This window comes from Myotis nattereri (genome assembly GCF_964212035.1).
Source record: "Myotis nattereri genome assembly, chromosome: 16".
NCBI lineage: Eukaryota > Metazoa > Chordata > Mammalia > Chiroptera > Vespertilionidae > Myotis > Myotis nattereri.
Window position 1 is genome coordinate 26,517,018 of NC_138091.1, and position 23,215 is coordinate 26,540,232.

The window sequence follows — 23,215 nt, forward strand, 5'->3', positions numbered from 1 at the left end:
GCTCCTCCTGCTGTTTCCTGTCCCAATCCTCTTCCTCCTCCCGGTCCTCCTCCTCAGCCAACACATCGATGTAGGAGAGAGAGAGTCTCTGCAGGTTACTCATCTGACCCAGGTAGAGACCAAACGTCCCCAGGGTGGGCAGGTCCCAGGTGCAGTTCACTTCCACCTCCTGGATGCAGTCCAGCTGCACCCTATCCAGGACCCTCCTGACCCTCTGGAAGGGCACCTCAGAAATCCTCACCGCCTTGCAGCGCAGGTGTAGCAACCCTTCCCTCTCCTTGGCCCATTGGATGATGTACACGAGAAACTCATCCCCGTCCCTTCCATTGAAGTTAAGGTCTAGGAACACCTGCAAGGGAGCCAAGGGGTGCTCCATGTTGGGGCTGGAGCTGTGCACAGTCACTGGTCCCCTAGGTGAGCACTTTGGGGTGCTGTCTCCACACCACATTCTCAGAAGTTGGCACCCATGTTCCTTAAATCCAGCACCCGCAGTTTCCACCTCCGGGGCCTAACCTCCTGGGCAAGCAAAACGTCAAGCCCATCCAACACGGCTTTTAAGACTATGACCTCAGGCAGCTTCATCAGGTCCCCCAGAGGGAGCACAGTGAAGGGCCAGGTGTGCACCATCGCCTTCAGGGGCTCCCGGATTCTCCTACGGCAGGCCTGAATGAACAGCGGCGGGAGGAGCCAGCCGGCAGGTAGTCCAGAGCTTTGACGGCTGAGCCCTGGTCCCTCAGCAGGCTCTCTCCTGCCAGCTGCAGGAGTGTGGGCGGGGTCTGGATGCTCATCTTCAAGGTGCTCTGAACGGAATCCTGCAGAAATGTCTGCTGTGACCGGTAGGCTGGGGCTCGGATCTCAGACCTGCTGGAGAACCACCGCACTGACTGCAGAGCTGGAAGACTCTGAATCTCTCCTCTGGTGCCGGACGTTTTTATACACCTTCTCAAATGCTAACATCCAATCAGAACCCTCAGTCTCTATCCCTTTATTCTAAAGGGATTATTGCTTTTCTGCTGTGACCAGGTTTGATGGGGCTCAGATCTGAGACCTGGTAGAGAACCATGGCATTGACTGCAGAGCTGGAGGACTCTCCTGAGAGTGGTTTTAAGGGACCCCCCTTCCCCCAAACACAAAGGGCATGTTATGAATCCCTGTGAAATATTACCACAAATGGAGTGGTTTCCAACCACACACATTTGTTGTCTCAGTCTGTGAGTGAGGAGTCAGGGCACAACATCGCTGAGGCCTCCGCTTCAGCATCTCACAAGCTGCAGTCGGGGTGTCAGCTGGGGCCTTGGTGTCATCTGAGGCTCGACTGGGGAAGGACCTGCTTCCGAGCTCACAGGGTTGTTGGCCACATTCAGATTCTCCTGGGTGGTCAGGCTTCGGGCTTCGGTTTCTGCTGAGTATTGGTTTGATATGATTTTAAATCCATTTGTTTATGACTTAAGTGAAGCTGTTTTAATCCTGTTTATGCAAAGACAAGAAAATGTTTTAGAAGGGAAGTTGTTTTGCCCAACAGGTGTGGTCAGTGTTTGAGGGTTGACCTATGATCCAGGATAGATCAAGGTTCATTTCTTGGTCAGGGCACATGCCTGGGTTGTGGGCTCCATCCCCAGTAGCGGGTGGGGGATGCAGGAAGCAACTAATCAATCATTCTCTCTCATCATTGATGTTTCTATCTCCCTCTCCTTCTCCCTTCCTCTCTGAAATCAATAAAAATAATTAATTTTTTTTTTAAAAAAGACAGGAAGTTGTTTTGATATAGAACAATGACGTAAGTTGTGTCAGGATGTTGTTATCTCATCTGTTGTTGATAAGCACTCAGTACCCCGGGGGGCTCACTGATAAGGGGAGAAGCAACTATGGCAAGAGGACGCACTTAGACTAAAAATACTGGTACTCGGCTCATCGGCGCTGTCATGGCCGGCTTGCTGAAGAAGACCACCGGCCTTCCGGGGCGGGCTGCATGTGAGAGTCCACATGAGAGGCTAAGCATATTGTACACAAAGATTCTTGATGTTCTTGAGCAAATCTAAAAGTGCCGCATATAGGAAGTACACAGAAGAGATTACAAACGAGAAGCTGGATATGGTTAAAGCAAAGCCAGGTGTTAGAAAATTAGAAGACCGACTTCAAGGTGGCCAAATAGAAGAGGCGATTCTTCAGGCTGAAATGCGCTGAGTCTGGTGAGAACAATGATACGGTGGAAACCATGGGAGCCTTTTGTGCAAGCATGTCAGACTGCTCGCGGCCTGTGGGCCACATGCGGCCTACAAGGAATATTTTTGCAGCCCAGCCAATGTAAGGGTATGTAAGAAACGTCTTAATAAAAATTTCGTTACTTAATTTTGACAATATCCTGTTATACATAATTATTAATAACAAACTACAATGTTCGATAGTAAGTGACTACTACAGTATAATCATGTTGCATTCATTTCCCTACGTGCCTTACGCGCAGGCGCACCATTTCTCTCCACGAATACTAGCAGCGAATATTTGAGCAGCCGATTGCCACGTCATTAGTCTTGGACTGACTTGTTTGGTGTGCGCAGCAGGAAATATTTCGCTTTCGGAGAACAAGAAAAATGGGTTTATTTGCGTTACGCTTATTAATTTGTGCAGTTATCCAGTGTCTGGTAAGTTAATGTTCAAGAAAAAATGTTAATTTTTATTAAAATGTTCTATTTTATGTTAACGATGACTCATTTATGTCAGCCCTTTGTATTCCGCATGTCACTGTTGAAATAATCCTACGTTCCTATGAAAATAGAAGCTTTTGTTTTCTTGCGGCCCACATAAACTTAAACCTTGTTTATGTGGCCTGTGTTAGCCTTTGAGTTTGACATGCTTGATTTAGAAGGCAGAAAATATACCTACTGAACTTATGGCGTTGGGAGAAGTAGTTTTGAAACAGAATATTGTTAGTGCGAGTTAGTTGTTACTAACCGTGGAGAGCGGCTACAGCGTTGGGACAGGTTCAAGCCTGGGACTAGTGAGAGGGCACGATCCTCTCGTGGCAAAGCCACGTGCAAGTCCCAGCACAGTTATAGCCAAAGGCTACAGTTGTCAGCTCGACCTTATGGTCCGAACCTGTGTTCCCACGTGGCTGAGTGACACGGGCTGCGGGAGGTGCAGCAAGTAAACAAAGCTTGGTCAGGGGCATGTAACTGAGTAGATTGGAAACCCACGAGAATGTTGTCAACATCTTGACCACGCCCTTACTTGCCTCGTGGAATCTGGCTATAAAATAAAGACTCAGCTTGCAGACCTGGGTGCTGTCTCGCCATCAGAGAGGGCAGCGTCCCGCCTAGCGCCCAGCTTTCTTCTCTTGTCTGTCTTTTCTAAATCCTTCACCGCCCCCTCTCAGGTTCACCCATGGCCATGCCGGCTCGGCCCAACTAACTATATTTCATTAGAAACAAAAAAGTGATGACAGATAAAAACCGGCTCCCTTGCAAGCCTAGAAACTGGAAGGGAACATAGAAAGTCTAGAAATCCTGGGGTTTACTGTGTTGAAAGGAACAATCATCTCTCATTTTCAACCTCTATGGGCTGTAAAATATTCTCAAAATAGGGCATAGCTGTAGGGGCAAAGTTCAAAACTAAAGGCATGGCTATGAACACTCAGCCTTAAGGTCAAGACCAAATCAAGGGCATGACCATTACTCCCCTTGTTAAGATCTCTGAGGAGATTAAGACAGTCCCAGGGAATCCTGTTCGTTGGACAAAATGACTCATAGAAAGGCAACTGGATGTCATAAAGCCTAGCAGTGCCAAAGTACTTGAAATTATATGGGGAGAGAGGGAGGGCAGGGGCCACGTCTCAAAGCGAACTGTGAGTTTAGCTACTGACACTTCCTGTTGTCCAAAGTCTAGATGAAATAAGGCTGACTTTTCAGAACATAAAATGATCTTGAGCCCCAGCATCTACAGGCAGGAAGCAGGCTGATGATGTCGGTAAGAAAAACAAAAATACACGGAAGAAAAATGGCAAAAAACAGGAACAGATATTTCAGAGAAGAGGAAGCCCTATGGCTGGTAGACCAGTGAAGGAATGTTTAGCCTCATTACTGGTCAGGGAAACCCAAATCCAGACGAGGAAGATAATCTTAATTCAAAATAATTTGGTTAGGAAAAAAAAAGGACTCTCGGACAATACCAAGTGTTGGAGGGAGTGTGGATCGACAGGGCCTTGTAGCGTTGCTGGTATTTTTATGTAGCTACTTTGGAAAATGAACGGAACTATCTTGTAACAGTGAATATCTCAAACCAGCAATTTCACAGATTTATATATACCTAATAGAAGTCTTGCTTATACAAAAATGGTCATAGCTGCACTGTTTACGATGGCAGAAATCTGGAGAAAAACTCAAATGCCCACCAAGAGGGAGTGGATGAATAAATTAGTAGTATACTGCCCTAGCCGGTTTGGCTCAGTGGATAGAGCGTCGGCCTGCGGACTCAAGGGTCCCAGGTTCGATTCCGGTCAAGGGCATGTACCTTGGTTGCGGGCACATACCTAGTAGGGAGTGTGCAAGAGGCAGCTGAATCGATGTTTCTCTCTCATCGATGTTTCTGGCTCTCTATCCCTCTCCCTTCCTCTCTGTAAAAAAATCAATAAAATATATTTTTTAAAAAAATTAGTAGTATACTTACCCGATGGAATATCACACAGCAGTTAAAACAATGAATTGCAGTAACGCTCAGTCATATGGATGTACGTTAACAAAATACTTATTGGGCAAAACAGTAAGTCCCTACAGTTATAAACAGTATGATGCCCTTTTAATAAAGCAAAAAGATATACATTTTAGTAATACATGAATTCAGCGTGCTGGTTACGTTGGGTTGGAGGAGTCGGGGAGAATGGTGTAGAGGGAAAATAGGTTAGAAGTAGGTGATTGTCCAGGCGCTAGCTTTTGTTTTGAGTGATGGTTCACATGCATTGATGGCATTATTAAAAAGAACTGGAACTTTTAAAAAGAGATAGTTTTGATTGCTTTTTAAAAAAAGTCATGGGCTATGAGCGTTATGAATCGTAGAAGTTGGCTAGTTCCACTCCTTCATGTCTCCTTTACTCCCCCCCACACCTAACCCATGTCAGTCCTGTCGCAACACAGCCGGGTCCGTCCCCTTTGCACACACCCGTGCCAGTGGAAGCCACCCTCTCATCCGCCAGCACTTCCTCTATGGCAGTGGTTCTCAACCCTCCTAATGCCGCGACCCTTTAATACAGTTCCTCATGTTGTGGTGACCCCCAATTTCATTATTACAAGTTGAACATAATTAAAACATAGTGATTAATCACAAAAACAATATGTAATTATATATGTGTTTTCCGATGGTCTTAGGCGATCCCTGTGAAAGGGTCGTTCGACCCCCAAAGGGGTCACGACCCACAGGTTGAGAACCGCTGCTCTATGGACTCCTCCACTCTCTGTTGCTCTCTGTTTTTCAGCTGTCTTACCAATGCCCTTAGATTAAAATTTAAGCTCATTGTGGCCTGCCAGGCTTCCCATGAGCTGGTCCCTGCCTTCCTCATAGACGTCATGTGCTACACTCATGCCCACACAGGTTTTATATGCCATTCTCACTGATTTTCCTTCTGAAACACTCCAGGCTGCTGTCTGCATGCAGCAGATGCTGCCAGTACCCAGCTCACGTACCCTGGCCAGGCCTTCCGTCAACTGGCTTCAGCCATGGAAGACGCCCTGCCCATGAGCAGTGGGCAGCGGTGCTAGGGAGCGCCCTGCCCTGTCCAAGGACTGGCGGGCATTGGAGTACAGATACGCCTGTTCCTTTGCTTCTCAGTGCGGTAAGTCAGGGGTGGGCTCTGCCCTGTTTCCCAGAATGTCACTGGGAGATGCCATTTCAGTCACCTGCAATGGAGCCGACGCAATGATCTTTTATTGACATATCCTTTCTTCAGTCCTTCCCCATCTTGGAAGATCACACAGTCTTGCTCCCCTTAACATTAACATTGCTCCCCTGCTCCCTTACTCATCTTTCCTGCACCTGCCAAGTAAGCCATTTTCGCTGAAATCTTGGCCTTGCGTCTTATTCAGAGGCGGGTGTAGACTGAGTTAGCGTTTGCACTCACCATTCTCTCTGCCGGGCGTCTTCTCTGGCATTCAGGTCTCAGCTTAGGTGCCATCTCTTGACTCCCCCCACTAGTCAGACCCCTTTGTTGTATCTCTTCATTGATGATTTGAAATGATAGTGTTCATAGAATTAGCTTGAAAACTGTGTCTCTCTCCCAGGTTGTTAGCTCTACAGGGCAAGTGCCTTGGGTATTGTGGTTCCGAACACATTGGAGAGAGCCTGGCCCATAGTTGGCACCCTTTAAACATCCATTTACTTAGTGAATGAGTGTTTGTTTTTGCTGGGAGGGATGTCTGACACTTCATCGGGACTAAGATTTACAGCAGCTGTTTGAGTCCACGCATTTCCAATTGGCACGGCCATTGCTGGCGTGTACATGGAGACTGCTATCGTGTTTTTGAGCGGTTGATTCTCTCCAGTGAGGTTGATGTGCTTCCAACGACTTTGAAATGATCACAATTGCTCTGCTAATTACAATCCCAATAAACTCCCCATGAAAGCCTATCTTGGAAGTACCTCCAGCCCAATAACACTGTTAGAAGGAGTTATCTATGGTTGAAAGTAAGAAAACCATGTTTATTTCCTAACAGTCTTCAATTCAACTTGCCTTTCCATTGATGTACCTGAATTAGTAAAGCCAGACTGCGTTTACCTGCGTACTTACAGGGGTGAGACGTTGACAAGGCTTGCCCCAGACATACAGATGTGGCGGCCAGAAAGAAAGGCTCCGTGTGCAGTCCTTTGGTGAAAGCTCATGTCTTAGGTGGCCTGGTCCATCCCCTGTTCACCTGGCATGGACCCGCTTCAGCAAGGGACTAGCGGTCTTTTAGACTCAGGGCTGTGCAGACCAGAAAGATGGCCCCAGGGGCTGGGACTGCCTAGGGGAGCTTCTGAGTCTGGAGAGCATGTGTGGACCTGTTTGAAGACTTAGTTCCTATGCTGTTTGTTGGCACAAGGCAGACGAGGTTGGAGTCTCAGGTTCTGTTTAGACACGGGCTGGTTCATTAGTTCATCAGCACATTCAGCAGCAGAATCACATGCACTGTGTTCAGCCAGGAGCTCAGAGACCAGACAGGAAAGGGGTCTGAGGGAGCACCGAGCAAGGAGCACAGCAGCTGGACCCAGAGGAGAGTGGGGGCTGGGAGGAAGGGGGAGGGAGGCCTTACGGGGAAGGTGACTTTGGAGGCGAGTAGAAGCTCACACTGTGATGAAGCAGAGAGAGGAGGTTATTCCGCCACAGAGAGGATCATCCACAGAGATCAGGGCGTGTCTGCAGAAAGGTGTGGAATCCCGCCTCGGTGCACAGAGGGTGTAGATGAAGTTACAGGTGGCATTTGTGTTGGCCAGGTCAGGGGGAACCGTGCAGCATAAGCCCAGCTGCGAAGAGACTAGGTGAGTGACAGCAGCTAGTCATGTCTAGTACCTCAAGTACTTTGTGGGCGGCAGGCCGCAGCGGGCGGGGTGCATGGGAACTGATGGAGGTGGCGGTCAGGTGTCCAGGTGGCCTGAGTGTCCATAGTCCCATCTCTGCAATGACGTTTCAGTGTGACCCGGGGAAGTCAGTGTCTGCTTTCTGAGACACCATTTCCCCCGTCTGTAATAGGACACTTCTGGGGCCTGAATTACAGGTATAGGCACATAAGCTGTTGTTCTTTTTGTTATTTTTAATATATTTTTATTGATTTTAGAGAGTAAGAGAGAGATGGAAACATGAACGATGAGAGAGAATCATTGATCGGCTGCCTCCTGTACGCCCCCTACTGGGGATCGAGCTCTCAGCCTGGGCATGTGCCCTGACCAGGAATCGAGCTGTGACTTTCTATTTCATAGGTCATGCTCAACCACTGAGCTACACTGGCCCAGGGTGGTACATAAGTTTTGATGCTGGTTCTGAAATGAGGCCAAGGCACCTTTCAAAAGCTCGCCCAGGACACTTTCAGAGCCACTGCGGGCGGATGGTCTTCCAGGCCCGTTCAACTCTGACACGCCAGGAGGCCCACACAGGTGTTCGTCTGAAGGATGCACGGAGCAGAGGGGTGGCAGAGATCTAAGACCTTCATGGGGGAGGTCCAGGCAGGGGGTGGGGGCTCTTCAAAGAGGCTGGATGGGAATAGCGGAAGGGTCGTGGAGGAGACAAAGACATTGGAGATGGGCAGCAAGTTCACAGAGGGAGACATCGAGGAGGGCCCTGCAGGGGGAGGTCACAGGGGAAGCAAAGTCCTGGATGCAGAAAAGCATGTGGCAAGTTCGGGAACTGCAAATATCGAGACATGCAGGAACCCAGGGAGACATTCCAGGAGGAGCCACGAATGACCTTGAGCAGCTTGAGTTTTGTGCACTTCACGATGGGAAGCCACTGCTGCTTTGTGAGCTAAGAGAGTGCACGGCCGCGCAGGTGAGCCCAGCCCACACTCGATGAGCATAGAGCGCGCGCTGGCCTCATGGTTTTAACCCACAGATTCGGCCCAGCTCCTCTTTCTTGAGCATCTACTACGTGCTACTTATTGTAAGCACTGCGCACAGAGGCTTCACCACCTGGCCACTCGGTAGCTGTACCGTCGCATCTCTTACAGCCGCTTCCTCACCCCTGTCATTCTCCTTATCCCCCCCCCCCCCCGGCCCCACTCCAGCTCCCCCTGGAATGAAGGTGCTCCGTGGAGGCTCACTGTTCACACACAGCCCCTTCCTGTGTTGGCATGCCCCTTCCCATTCTGCCCTCCATGGGAGACTCTGCTGATGAGCCTTCCCCTGGGAGGCCTCGCTGATGCCTTCGGAGAGCTCCTCCTCACCCTCCGTGCGGCTCAGCTACCAGCTGTCCTGGCTCCCGGTGCCTTTTCTGTTTATGTGTGAGTCACTGGGCAGCAGCCAGAGGTCAGGCGTGCGTTTCATTGGTTTTCCTGGTCCAACTGATGGACTGGAACGGGGCAAGAGGCCAAGTGTCTGGTGGTGAAGATCACTGAAATGGGAAATATCTGGGCAGGGCTCAAACGTTGTTTAATTATCGCACACCAGTGAGGCATGTGTAGCCATTCGCACGTAGCACTGGCTAGGTGACTAGGGTGAGTTTATGCAGCTGCTGATTGGCAGAATGGGCATCAAAGGCACATGTGTCTTAGTCCTGGTCCAGAGCCCTGTAGCTGGGGACAGTGGCTGCATCCCTGGATGAAAAGATGTGGGGTTGGAGAAGCCACAAGTGGGCCACTTCCTTTCCCTCTTCTCAGCTTCTCAGAGGGGCAGCTTACATTTTTTCAAGATCCTTATCTGCTCCCACACGAGGGGGCGTTTCCATGCACTTGCACATCCATCCCTTGAAGGGGTGGGGAGGGGCATGGTCAACATGGCCACTGGACCTGAGTACCCACCTCTTCTCCCCGTGACTTCCCCACCTGGGAGCACCCATCTCTCTCTCTAAAAGCCCTGGCCCCAGGGGAAGGCTCATCTATAAGAGCACTTGCTTCACCAGACTCATGAGACCTCTCCAGAGAGACCCGAGCCAGCCGCGATGAAGCTCATCACCCCAGCCCTGTTGTGCCTGCTGCGGGTGGGGACGTGGCTGCAGGATGGGGACGCTGGAGCCGAGAAGTGGGGCTGGCGTCCCTTAGCTTCACCTTGGGGAGGGCAGCAACGTGGGCAGGCACCCTCCACTCCCTGCCTGCGTCTCCCCTGCTCCAGGGACAATTCTTCTGGAAGAGGAGGAATGGGTGGGGGCACAGGGCCCATAGGAGAACCAGGAGTCTGGGTCGCCACAGGCAGCTGAGCCACTCGCTCCTGCAAAAGGAGGCCCTGCCTTGTCCAGACCCTGCAGACCGACGGATGGACGGGGCTGGGAGGGTATCAGTCCAAGCTGGAGGCCTGAGGTCCGGAGGGGCCCTGGGTCCTGCCTCCACAATGTAACAGATAAAGGGCAGAGGTCAGGACCCGGGGCTGTAAGAGTTGGTAACCATAGGCAAGTCACTACACTTCTCAAACTCTAGTTTCTCCATCATTAACGTGGGACTGAGAATGTCTAACACCCAAGGCTGCTTAGGGAATACCGACCCAATGCTAAATCCACGAAAGGGGCTTCGTACACAGTAAGACCAGGAGGAAGGGGCAGGATTGGAATGCAAGTCTTTGGAGGGCAGGGTGTGGGAGGGGGTGTACAAACGGACAGGGTCAGGTGGGGGGGGTGTCAGGACAGAGCCGAGGACCGGGAGCAGGGCATTCTGAGAGCCAGTGGGGGAGGTGACCAGTCCCTGGATGCTCTTCCCTTGTCGCTCTATCAGTCTGGGCTCCTTGAACCGTGTCTAATCCTGCCCCAGGTTCTTGGACCACAGTTGTCCTTCATGGGCCAGGCTCACCAGGCCCCCAGAGCATGAGATCCAGTGCCCTTGAACCCAAATATTGGGGCAGAACCTCACAGGAGTGGTGAGATGTCCGAAGTGGAAGAGCCTTTAGAAACCAGTCTAGAGACAGGTGTATTTTACAGATGGGAGGGCTGAGGCCCAGGTGGTCTTGCTCAAGGCCACCCACTGGTTTGTGGGGAGCTAGGATCTGAACCCCAGGGTCCAGACTCTGCCTAAACACAGAACGAGGTGGGTGGTGGGACAGTGCTACCCCAGGGTGGTTCCAAAGCCCGAGCCTGTCCTGCGAGGGTTTTTTGTTTGTTATTTTAATCCTCTAATTCCATTGAGAAAGGGAAAGACAGAGAAATATCGATGTGAGAGAAACACATCGATTGGTTGTCTCCTGCATGCGCCCTGACCTGGGAAGAGCCCACAACCGATAGGCACCCTTGACCAGAATTGAACCAGGGACCCTTGGGTCTGCAGGCCGAAGCTCTATCCACAGAGCCAAATCTGCTACGGTGTTTTGTTGTTGTTGTTGCTGTTGAAAGTGAAAAGAAATCCAGGTTGACCAGACGCGAGCCATTTTTTGCGTTTCTCTTCTAGTGCACGTGCCGTCTTCCTAGGGTTGCGTCACATTTGTGAAGAAAGCGATTCCCCTGAGGAGCGTCCGTGTTAGAGCAACTCCAGTTCCTCCTGCTCCCGCCGGGATGGTCTAATGTGAGTGCCATTCCCTGCTCCGTTCCTGACGTCCTCCTCCGGAGAACAGAAACCGCTACTGGAATTCGAATAGCGGACGCTAGGTGGCGATGTCCCACCAGATCAAGGTTTCTAAACCCTGGGAGCAAGGCCTTCAAAACCTGGGTGCAGAGCTGAGTGTGGGCGCCAGGGGGAGCTCCGCGCGCCCTCGCCTGCGCCAGGAGGCTGCACTGGTGTGTCCTGCAGTGACTAGTGTCTTGGCGCTCCGAGGAGCCAAGTGTTCTATCCTAACACTGTATGTCATGCCCAGGGAAGGAACTGCTGACACGCTCCCGGTATGACTGCACAGTAAGAAGAGTGAGGGGGTCACGACTAGTTCCTGACTCCAGATTTGCCAACTCTAGTCTTGGGTGCCCTTGGCCCGTGGCTCTCTGCCCTGCGTTCTCCAGGCGCGCCTTTGCACTCCTGCCTGTGAGCTGGAGCAAGTACCATAGCTGCACCCCAGGGTCCTCACAACCTTGACGGAGGTAGTTGACAGTTGAGGTGTATATTGTCTTGGTTAACCAACTCGGGGCACGTCTTTTCATGATCACCAAAACTGAGGTTCAGGGAGGTGGGAAGAGTTCTTGGAGATCACCCAGATAATTAAGGCAGAATCGGTCTGCTGTTAGGACCATCGCCAAGCTCAGGAGATGGGCAGATCAGAAAAGAACCACACACCCACACACATCCTTAGAATGACTGAACGGAGACACGGGAAGAGGTGAGCAGAGGGGCCCTCCAAGATATGCCAGGAGGGGAATGGAATTTTCCATGCTAGCTCATCCTCAGGATGTGTGCAGCCTTCAGCTCCACTCTGAAGCGCCGGTGAAAATCTCAGGGAAAGGGGTGCAGGGAAGGCCGTGGAACAAGCTCCCTTGTCAACTGCACCCTGCCCCGGCCACAGGCTACTCTTCCTGACAACACCCACACCCCCACCCCCCACCCCCCGGCTTCCCCCTGGCTCCAAAGCCTGGGGCATCACCCGCCTGTCTTTAGATCTAACTCCAAACTCCCCGCCTTCACATTGTGATTCCTCTCTCACCACACAGCAACCTTCCCTTTGGAAATCTCTAACGTCTCCATTCTGGAACCAAACTCTGACCTTATGGGCATAGTCCTTCCAGGCCCTCTCCCCTCTTTCCCATCCTGCACCTTCTCTACAGGAATCTCGTGATGACTGTGTTACATCCTCCAAGGCTGATCGTGTCCCATCTTCTCGGGCAAGTTCAGTGCTAACTGGGACTGGTCAGCTGGTTTTCCCCTGGGCGGTGTGTGTGTGTGTGTGTGTGTGTGTGTGTGTGTCAGGTGCACATCATGTGTATATGACTCCAGGATGGAGGACGGCTCCCATTGGGAAGGCATGGGTTCAGGGAGACCAGTTAGAAGCTGATGCTGGGACTGGGGCCATTGTTCTAGACTAGTCTGGGCTGGTAAGCCAGGGCCCCCCTGACCTAGGCTAGCCCCCTACATCCACCTGCACTTCAGAGAGCCCCCTACTGATTGGAAATTACCCTCAAAGAAAACACCACTGTTAGAGATTTAAAATAAAATTTATTTCCTGCAGAATGTCAGCAGTCCCACGATTGCATTTTCTCCACAGTAACATATTTAGCTAACAACACCTGGCATTCACCAGGCACTTTCCTCTGTAGCTGCCCTGGCCCTTCACCCCTGTGGTTCTCACAGGCATGGCCACCAGCCCTGGGCAGTTAGGCAGGAGAGGGACCCTGCCTTCCGCTTACCGCAGGAGGAAGGGCGCCCATGACAGGAACCAACGGGCTCAAGGCCTTCCTTTAAAGAAGAAAGCTCAAGCAAAAACAAACAAAACAAAACTCATAGAAACGGTCAACAGCATGGTGATCACAGCACGGGGCGGGGGGCGGGAGTAGGAGAGGGTACAGGGGTTATACCTGAGATGGAAGGAGACTTGACTTGGGGTGGTGAACACACAATACAATATACAGATGCTGGCTTATAGAGCTGTACACCTGAAACTTATATAATTTTACTAACCGTTGTCACCCCAATGAATCCAATTAAAAAATAAAACACACACACACAAAGATGGCCAATATACAAAATAGACCCCAACCCAGCAAGAATGCAAATAATATTAAACATTACTTAAGATAAAACAGCTCTGCCTCCCGATTGGGAAGTGACGGTGCCATGAGTGCAGGGGGGGCTGGAAGAGAATGCATGTTCAGGTTCCACACTCTGGCGTGGTGTCCGCGTGGCCGGGGGAGCCCTCATCCTCCAGCTGTGAGACTTTTGGTCCAGGCGCTTCATATGGTCCTGGACCCACTTCTCCTTTGGGTTGGCACAGATGTGCTTGGCCAGCTTGGTTTTGAAGCTGTGGGTAGAGAAGCGCCCACACAGTTAGAGGGAGCGCTTGGGGGTTCTACCCAAGAGGTGGGCCTCCTCCCAGGAGGAGGGAAGGGGGTGGCAGGAGGGGGCCTCTGGACCCAGTCGCTGTTTGTGCCCCCCTGGGGGAGGCTGGCCTGGCCACAGAGCCTTCGCCAGGGTGTGAGCCGCGCCCGCCAGGGAGCTGGGAGCCGGCTGTGGCACCTCACTGGCTCTCTCGGGGCCTTTTGTGATGAATAACAGGAGGATCTGGATGACACAGTCTGGTTAGATCTTATCCTCTGAGTACAAGGTCCTGAATTAGTCTGATGTCTGTGTTCTGGGGCAGAGCTTTGGATCAGGGGCTTTGGGGACGGGGGTGGGGGGGGAGGGAAGGGCAGGCTGAGGCGGGTGTGGAGGTGAGCAGGGTTTTCTACCCACATGACAGCTTTCTGGGCACAATGGCTGCTGGTGACTCGGTAGCTCCTGAGCTTCTGCAAAGGGATCTTCTTGTTAGTCACTGTGAAGCAGCAGGTGGTCGTGGTAAGGATCGCACCTGGAACACAGCCACAAGGAGAAGCCCTTCAGGAGGTGCGAGGTTTTCTCAGCCTGACTGTGTGGCAGGAAGCGTCTGGGGGAGGAGAGCAGGGAGGCGACATGGTCTCACCCCCGCCCCCACCCCCATCCCCCAGGAGGAGGGCAGGGAGGCAGACCTGATCTCTCCCATCCCAGGTCCTGCCCTCCCGCCCTGGGCCCTGTGGCGGGCTTAAGATTTGCAGTCAGTTTTCCCAGCTGCATGGTGGGGACAGGTCACGGCTGACCTTGAGGTCAGAGTGACCCATCCTGGCTATGACCCCCAGACTGCAGAGTTTGGGGAGATCCGCTGGGGCCCGAGAAAAGGCCCTGGATTTGGAGTGGGCAGCGTGGCTTTCATCCTGGCTTGGCCATGGCTGGGAGGGGGTGGGGGTGGGGCTCCTCTTGTCCCCACCTGGGCTCTGCTTTCTGTTTCTAGAACTGGATGTTAACACGAAGCTCCCGGGTCCCCTGCTGCTCTGATAGGCTGGGAGGTGGGGCATGTTGGCTTAGGACCTCCCAAAAGGAGAGAGAAGGAGAGCGGGGGCAGGGGCTTACCTGGCTGAGCGACCACCTCGGTGCTGAGGACGGCCACGGCCACCGTGAGCAGCAGGCACAGCAGCCCTGCGGAGACCTTCATGCTGGAGGCTGCGTGCGGATAAGAGCTTCCCCCTGAGAGTTGTTGTCGTGTGGATAAGAGCTTCCACCTGAAAGGTATTGGCGTCTGGGCTTATCTCGGCCTCTTCTCCCCTCTTCTCCTCCAGCCGCTCTGCCTGCCTTTTATAGGAAACAGAGAGGGTGGGCACTCCCAGAGCGATGTTGGCCCGGGCAGGGGCATGGTCATGTCAACATCTGCTGAGCCAGTGGCTGTGCTGCCAAGCGTTTCCCAGGAAATGCAAGAGGGAAGCTGTGGGCCGCAGCAGCGCGGGCACGGCTTCCTTCCCTCCTTTCTGCAGGACATGGTCCAGGTGCCCCATGGCCTCGCTTAGAACAAAAGGCAAAACACTCCCGTGGGGAAGAGCGCGGTGTGCGGGCTTCACGCATCCTCACGCGTTCAGTCTCCGTGCCACTGTCACCCTGCCCACTGGGGGGACCGCTGAGTGGCCGCAGGGATGACATCACCTCCCATGGGAAGTGAGTGGTGCCTGGCAGAGAAAACGAGCCTGTGCACACAGACCCACGTGGCAGCTGCCAGCGCTCACGGAGCTGCGAGGCCCTTTCCCGAGCCGGGCTTATTGTGGGAGTCCCGCACTTGAGACAAATCAAAGCCAACTTCTGGTGACAGGGCCTCCTCACACCACGACTGGTGCCCTTCTGCACCTCAGACCCGGACGGCTAGGGTTTGACAATCACCGCTGCGTCCAGGCCCCTGTGGTCAGGGATGTCCATTGAGTTTTTGGAGCTGCTGGTGGGAGGGGTGTGCAACTTGCTGGGAGGTAGGGGCAGGCTGCAGTGGGGGTGGGGCCGGGACAGCGCTGGCGCCCATAGGAGCCTGGCCAGGCCTTGGCCCGAGGTTCCCGTTGGCCATGCTCACTCCTGGCTCCCGGATCTTGCTCACTGTTTATGCCTGCCTGGGATCCTCTACCCTCTGCTGTCCATTCTTGCGAGTCTTTCCACTCCAGCAAAACAAGCCCAGTGAGAGGAAAAGACAGAAAGACAAAGAGCCAAGATTAGTGCGATAGGAAGCACTGATGTGACGCAAAGTTGGTTTTCTGACAAGCCTATAATGACCCTAAAGCCCTCCTGGGACTGACCACGAAGAAGGGAAAAAGGGCCCTAGCCGGTTTGGCTAGGTGGGTAGAGTGTCAGCCATGGGCTGAAAGGTCCTGGGTTGGATTCCAGTCAAGGGTTGTAGGCTGGTCAGGGTGAGCGCAGGAGGCAATCAATTGATGTGTCTTTTGCTCATCAATGTTTTTCTCTGTCTCTCCCCCTTCCACACTCTCTAAAAAAATCAATGGAAAAATATCCTTGGGAGAGGATTGACAAAACAAAACAAGAAAAAAAAAAAAAGAAAGGAAGGAAAAAAGGCATAAATAGCCAACAGCAGGACATCACCACGGAGCCTGCAGACACCAAGAAGATAAGAACCTATGCCAGTACATTTAATTCAGGAGAAATGAATGAACTCCCCCCAAAACATAACTTATCAGACGGCAAGAAAAAGCTGAAAAGAAGTAATTCTAAAACTATTAAAGAAATGTAATCAGTAAGTGAAAATCTCCCCACAACATACTCGCGGGCCCCAAGGGCTTTAACAACTTGTTCCTCCAAACTACTCCAAGAACAGTCATTTCAATCTTACACAATTTCTTCCAGAGAATATATAAAAAACAGTGTACACTCTTCAACTCCTTTTATGAGTCTTACATAACTGACGCAAAAACTTGTCAAGAACCAACAAGAGCTGGGCTGGTGTGGTTCAGTGGTTAAGCATTAACCCATGAACCAGGAGGTCATGGTTCAATTCCTGGTCTGGGTACATGCCCAGGTTGCAGGCTCGATCCCTGGTGGGGCGCATGTAGGACAGGAGGCAGCCAATTGATGATGTTTCTCTCTATCCTTCTCCCTTTCTCTCTCTCTAAAAGTCAATAAAAACTGTGGAGAGCGGCTACAGCGTTTGAACAGGTTCAAGCCTGGGACTAATGAGAGGGCACAATCCTCTCGTGGCAAAGCCACGTGCAAGTCCCAGCACTAGAGTTGTAAGGCTATAGTTGTAAGCTTGTCCTTATGGTCCAAAGCTGTGGTCCCACGTGGCTGAGTGACATGGGCTGCGGGAGGTGCAGCAAGTAAACAAAGCTTGATCAAGTGCATGTAATTGAGTAGATTGGAAACTCTCGAGAACGTTGTAAACATCTTGACCACGCCCTTACTTTGCCTCGAGGAATCTGGCTATAAAATAAGGACTCGGCTTGCAGGCCGTGGCACTGTCTCTCCATCTAGAGAGGAGCATCCTACCCAGCCCCAGCTTTATTCTCTTGTCTGTCTTTTCTAAATCCTTCACTGCCCCCTCTCAGGTTCACCCAAGGCCGTGCTGGCACGGCACAAAAGCAATATTAAAAACCCCCCACAAAATCAACAAGAAGATTGCAAGCTTGTCCCTCTAGAGCAGGGGTGGGCAAACTTTTTGACTCGAGGGCCACAATGGGTTCTTAAACTGGACCGGAGGGCCGGAACAAAAGCATGGATGGAGTGTTTGTGTGAACTAATATAAATTCAAAGTAAACATCATTACATAAAAGGGTATGGTCTTTTTTTTTTTAGTTTTATTCATTTCAAATGGTCCGTAGTTTGCCCACGGCTGCTCTAGAGTCTCTAGATACACATCCCATTCGTTTCCACCCTCTTCTGTGGCTGCGGAAGCTCACCTGGTGGATGACAGGAATGGGACTGCAGGTCCTTTGGCTTCAGGTTGGGTCCGGACACTGGGGAACCCCTTGGGCATTGGGGAGGGAGAAGAGTTAAGGTGGGGTACTTATTTCTCTGCTATCTCCCCGGTGCCTCAGCCTGGGTGCAGCCAGCTCTCAACTGAGGTTTTTCATTTCCCTCGCCATGACCCCCTCCATGGCTTGTTCCAGCTTTCGGGAGCCATGCCCTGCCCTTTTCTCTCCAGCTCTAGGGGTGGTCATTGCCCTGTTATTAGCACCCCTGTGGTTTCTCCACACCCAGCCCACCTCTTGGGAAACAGCATTTTTATTAAATCTTCCTCAAATCATTCCAATGTAAGCATCATCTGTTTCTTTCTGGAACCCTGACCGACATAGGTTTGAGTGCCAGAGGGGTCCTTCCAAATGGGGTTCTGGGAGTGGGTTGCTCGTATATTTTAGGAGCACAAAAATGACAGTTGTTGACATCCTTACTACTGAAAGCATCACCTGTATTAGTAAGGCAGACGGTTAACAAGCCCTCCAGGTGGTTCTCATGTGCATTGGAGTTTGAGAAGCATGGAATGACAGCTGTCGCGTGCCCATCTCTCAGACACAGTGAAAAGCCACCGGAGGGCTCTTAAGGGTGCTGGCCACCTCTCACGACCTCCTCCAAATATCTCACAGTGCCCCCATAATGGACGTGTCCCCTGGCCTTCCCCGGAGTGCAGTTAGGGGATGGCCGAGCCCTTTGCACAGAACAGATCAGTTTCAACAGATCCACCTCCCTGAGCTGTGTAGACAGACGCCTTCCTGACCTCCCAGGGAAGTTCTAGAATTTCAACCTCACTGACTACAGGCTTCTGTGTAAGTCTACACTCCAATTAGCCAACCTCGCTAAGCATTCACATCACTGCCAGATTGGTGCCAACACATGCAATCCTGAATTCTGGGCAAGTAGGCCCAGGTCCATGAATTTGGCCCATTGAACCTTGTATTGTCATTCACCGCTCAGAATCCACTCCCCCATGCCTGTCCCAAACTTTCCTCCAAACGGAGTGGGTGAGGACACTCAAACCCTCCCAGCTGTAAGCACTCTGTCTGCCTTTCCCTCGGTGTCAGGACCCAACATCTCAGAGGAGAGTGTGTTTAGGAGCCTGAAGTCTTGAGTCGGCCAGACAGACATGGGTTCAAGTCCTGGGTCTGCCACTTCCTAGTTATGCAATTTGAAGCACATTAACTCACTAGCTTCTAAGTCTAAGAGGAACTGATAGGTAATTATTGCCTCATTGTGTGTTGTGGGAGTCCCGGCGCAGTGGCAGTGATTCCCATTTCTAACCAGTCCCAGGTGCCCCTGCTGCTGCTGCTGGTCTGAGGACCGCGCTGGGAGAAGGGCTGCTGCAGTGGAGCGGGGTTTAGATCTCAGGGGGAGGAATGGACCTTGGCCGGGTGGGCACAGGCCAGGCGGTGATGCTGGTTAAACAGAGGTGCAAGGTGGCCACAGTCACCCCAGGAAGCCCTGGGCTGGACTGCTAGCCAGAAAGTTCTGACTCACGGAATCTGTGGCCGTGATTAGGGGATCCCTAGACTGGACACAGATGGGCCACTTACTAAGGTACTGCTTGACTTGAGGCAGAAAATCCTAGCTTTCATGTAGAAGAGATTCATGGCTTCTTGCCCAATGATCAGATCTAAGCCAGTTCCTAGCCCTGAAGTTCCTGGGTGGAGGGGGGCTGGGTCCCTTTCAGGAAGGGCCTTGCCATGCCAAGTTGCCAGGTGGAATACAGGACACCTGGTTAAATCTGAATTTCAGATAAGGAATGAGTCATTTTGTAACAAATATGTCTCTCGCAATATTTTTGCTAAGCCTGGACATCCGTGGGTTTATACTAGAAACATTCCCCCAAGCCTTGCCCAGAGCAGCCTGCTGCCATATAACCAGGGTGACTCCGGTTTGGGGAAGGAAATGCTGGGACTCTCTGGTAATGGCCTTATGTGGATGGTATTCTCTGGAGACCTAAAAATTCACCCTGGCCCACCCATCAGTGAGGGAGCAACAGACGTCTCCTAGACCGAAGAATTCCGTGATTTCAGAACCATTGTGTTGCTGTAGAGTCTTAGCATCTAAGCGTCCAGCCATCTGACTCTAGTGTCCTGGGCAATTGTGCTTTGCCATCTCATGTCGTCACGCCATAGGGCTGGCTCCACTATGCCAACGTGGCGGTTTCCAGAGGTTTGTTTACATGCTAAAGTCTATGCTCAAGGGATAACTTATTGGAAACTCTGTTATATGTCAGGTTAAAACTAAAATTGCTCCGGGAAGCAAGCAGAGCGGGGGCCCCCTGTGCTTATGCGTCTCCCGGCCCAACTCATTCTTATTGTTTGAGGCTCGGAGGTATATTGACATAGGGCAATCTTTCCACGGAACAGATACCCGACTACGGGGGTGGCTAAGGAAAAGGGGAGGGAGTCAGCACTAACTGGAGTTCTCTGTCCCCGAGACTGGGTCTCTCCGGAGAAAGGCAGGCCTGCAGCGGAGAGAACAGTGCATTGCGACACTGAAGGGGAAGTCCAGCCACCACCCTGTAAACACTGCAAGACTTTCCTTTCCCCTTCGCATCTGCCTGCAGCACTGTCCCTTCCAACGGGCCCAAACAGGAGTCATTTGAGCCCTGCTTTAAAATGTGTCTTGATCATGAAGGCTTCCCAGCCCTTCCGAATTTTCACAGGGGACCAAATCTTGCTCTGAAATGGGTGATGGATGGCCTGCCAGGCAAGCCCTACTACTTCCATGCTAGGCCATGGAGTCATCTTTCTGGGCATTCTCTGGACCGGCATGCAGTCAAACGTGAATACTTACTGATGATTGAGGGGTCTAAGAAGACTTGGGGGGAGAATGATTATATAATTTATCTTCCAAACCAGACAGGGCGAAGCAGGATTGTCCCAGGCAAACCGAAGTGTGCAATCTCCCTGCCCCCTGGGAGCGTGGCCTCTTACCATTTGTTCTGTTGCCCATGAAGGTGCCTACAGTTTTTAACTTTGGCTGCTTTCTTTTTTTCTGGAAAATCCCAGGATGCATGCCTGGGACTGCCCCTTCCCATGACTAAATAGGAACAATCTTGTATTCGGCTCATGCTGGAGCTACGAGAGGAAAAAAAAGGGTGAGGGGAGGGAAGTTTTTCTGTAGCAGCAGCAATCTTGTAGGAAAACTTTTACTTTTTTTTTTTTTAATATATATGCTGACTTAGAATACTTGGACAGCATTTCTTAAAAAGAATAAAAATATTATACAGCCATTTGCACACTCAGCATTAAGACATAACCACAGAGAAAATATTGTTGGTCTTTATTCTTTCCATGTGAAAATTTCAAGAATTTTACTAGCTCCGAGTTAGTCTCAGGTTTGTTTGTTAATGTTATGTCAAAACCTTGTCAAAATCCTTGTATATCGTTCAATAGCTTAAGTCCTTAATGGCTGAATAAGTTATCTAGACCAGCGGTCGCCAACCTTTCGGACCTCACGGACCACCAGTGGTCTGCAGACCACCAGTTGGTGTCTGCTGATTTAGACCATACCTTGCTATTGGGCGTTCAGTCTATTTCACTGGGATTCCAAGTCATGCTGTCACGTCTTTACCAGCATGACTGTTGATAAACATGGAACTTTTAGAGACATGGCAATTGGGTTGCTGGGTCAATAGTATGAACAGTTTCAGGCTATTAAAACATATTTACAAAAATGTATTTGAATATTTTTGTATATTTCACATGTAATACAATTCACAAATCTTGTAGGTATAGCTTGATTACTTTTTAATCTATGTCTATAACATGTAATCACCACTCATATCAAGACTGATATTTCCAACATCCCTGAAGGTTCTTTTGTATCTTTTTCAAGTCAATGCTTCATTTCCTAGAGGTAATCATTATTTTGACTTCAGTCAAAATCGATTGCCTGGCCCTGCATCGACCTGTGAACCAGGAGGTCACGGTTCAATTCCCGGTCGGCACATGCCTGGTTGCAGGCTCGATCCCCAGTGTGGGGCGTGCTGGAGGCAGCTGATCAATGATTCTCTCTCATCTTTGATGTTTTTATCTCTCTCTCCCTCTCCCTTCCTCTCTGAAATCAATAAAAAATATTTTTTTAAAAATGTTTAAAAAATAATATTAAAAACATTGGTTGCCTATTCTTGAAATTCATATAAATGGAATTATGTGGAATGCATTTTTTTGGGTCTGAAGTCTTCTGCTTAATGCTTTAAAAAATATATATAATATATATATCAATGCTTTATTCTTTTCATTGCTAAGTAACATCCTACTGTATAAACACACCACAGTTCGTATCTACTCTCCCGTTGATAGACATTGGGAATACTTCCAGATTTATAAACATTCTTGTTCATTCCCTTTTGTGTCTGTATGGGTTCAATTGTCTCAAATATTTACTTACAAGTGGAACTTCTGAGTCATAGAATATGCCTATGTTTAATTTCAGCAGAAACGGCTAAAGTGTTTTCTAAACTTCTCACCAGCAATGCTCCGTTTGTTCTACATTCCCATCAACACTGGGTTCTATCAATCTTCCCATTTTAATCATCTTGGTGGGTGGATGGCTGTTTTTCATGGCGTAACCAATTGCATTTCCCTTGCGATTCTTCTAGAAGCTTTACTGTGACCGAGTGCTCCTTCCCACACTCGGAGCCTCCGGTAGAGGTGCAGGCTGAGCCAACTCCTGACCTGAGATGGCACCCAGGGAGGAGCCCGGGGGCAGAAAGCAAGCAGCGAGGAGACACCGAGCACGCACTGAGGGAGTGAAGTGGTGACAGCCTGCAGCCTCCTGTCAGCCTCAGCAGAGGGTGACATCAGAAGGGAGCCCAAGAAGATGCCAGTCAGCTCAAGTGACCTCCCCAGCTCTTTGCCCCCTGTTGGCAAGGGAAGGAATTGCAGCGTACAGATACGAACCAGTTTATGTAAGGACTTGGATTTTCAAAACACAAATATTCAAGTTAGGCACATCAAACATTAATAACGTAAGAGGACGTATCCCTTGGGACATTCTGTTGAATGTCATTGAGTTCATTGTGATTTGAAATATAACGGCACAATCCCAGAGTGCAGCTGGCTGGGCAATGCTCAGGGCAAACAAGTGGGTTGTCTTCCACAGTGGCCTGGGGGTGCGTTCAGGGTGAGTCTTCATGCCTCTGGCCTTTGGGGTTTGGGGTCCAGGTACTTCATGCACTCCTGAACCCAGATCTCTGTAGCCAGCTTGGCTGGAGACCGTGGAAGAAAGACGTTAGGATGAGCTGGAACCTTTGTGTCGGGGAAGCACACCTCTTATCTGGCTGCCATGTAGCTGCCTTATTCCTCCTGGAGTTTGGAGGTGCTTACCTTGGACTTGACTGGAAAGCTTATCTCCAGACAGGTGATAGATCTGACGAACAGGTGTTTGCCAATAGGGAGGGCTCCCACCTGGCTTGCTGGTTTGCAATCTAGGCACTTTGCTTCCCCACTCTACCCTGGCCCACAGACAATGCCAAGCTTCCAAAAGGTGTGGCTCCTGGAGCTAGAGGGCGCTGGTGAGGTCATCTGCCCCATCCCCTCATTTCCTGCCTGGGACACAGTGCTAGTTCCACTTTTGAATGGGGTGTCTTAAGACCGGAGAGAGAAGTTGACTTGCCCTAAGTGACGCGGAGAGCCGGGGTCAGCCGTGGGATCAGAAGCTAGGTCTCTGCTTCCAGGGGGACCAGCACTGTG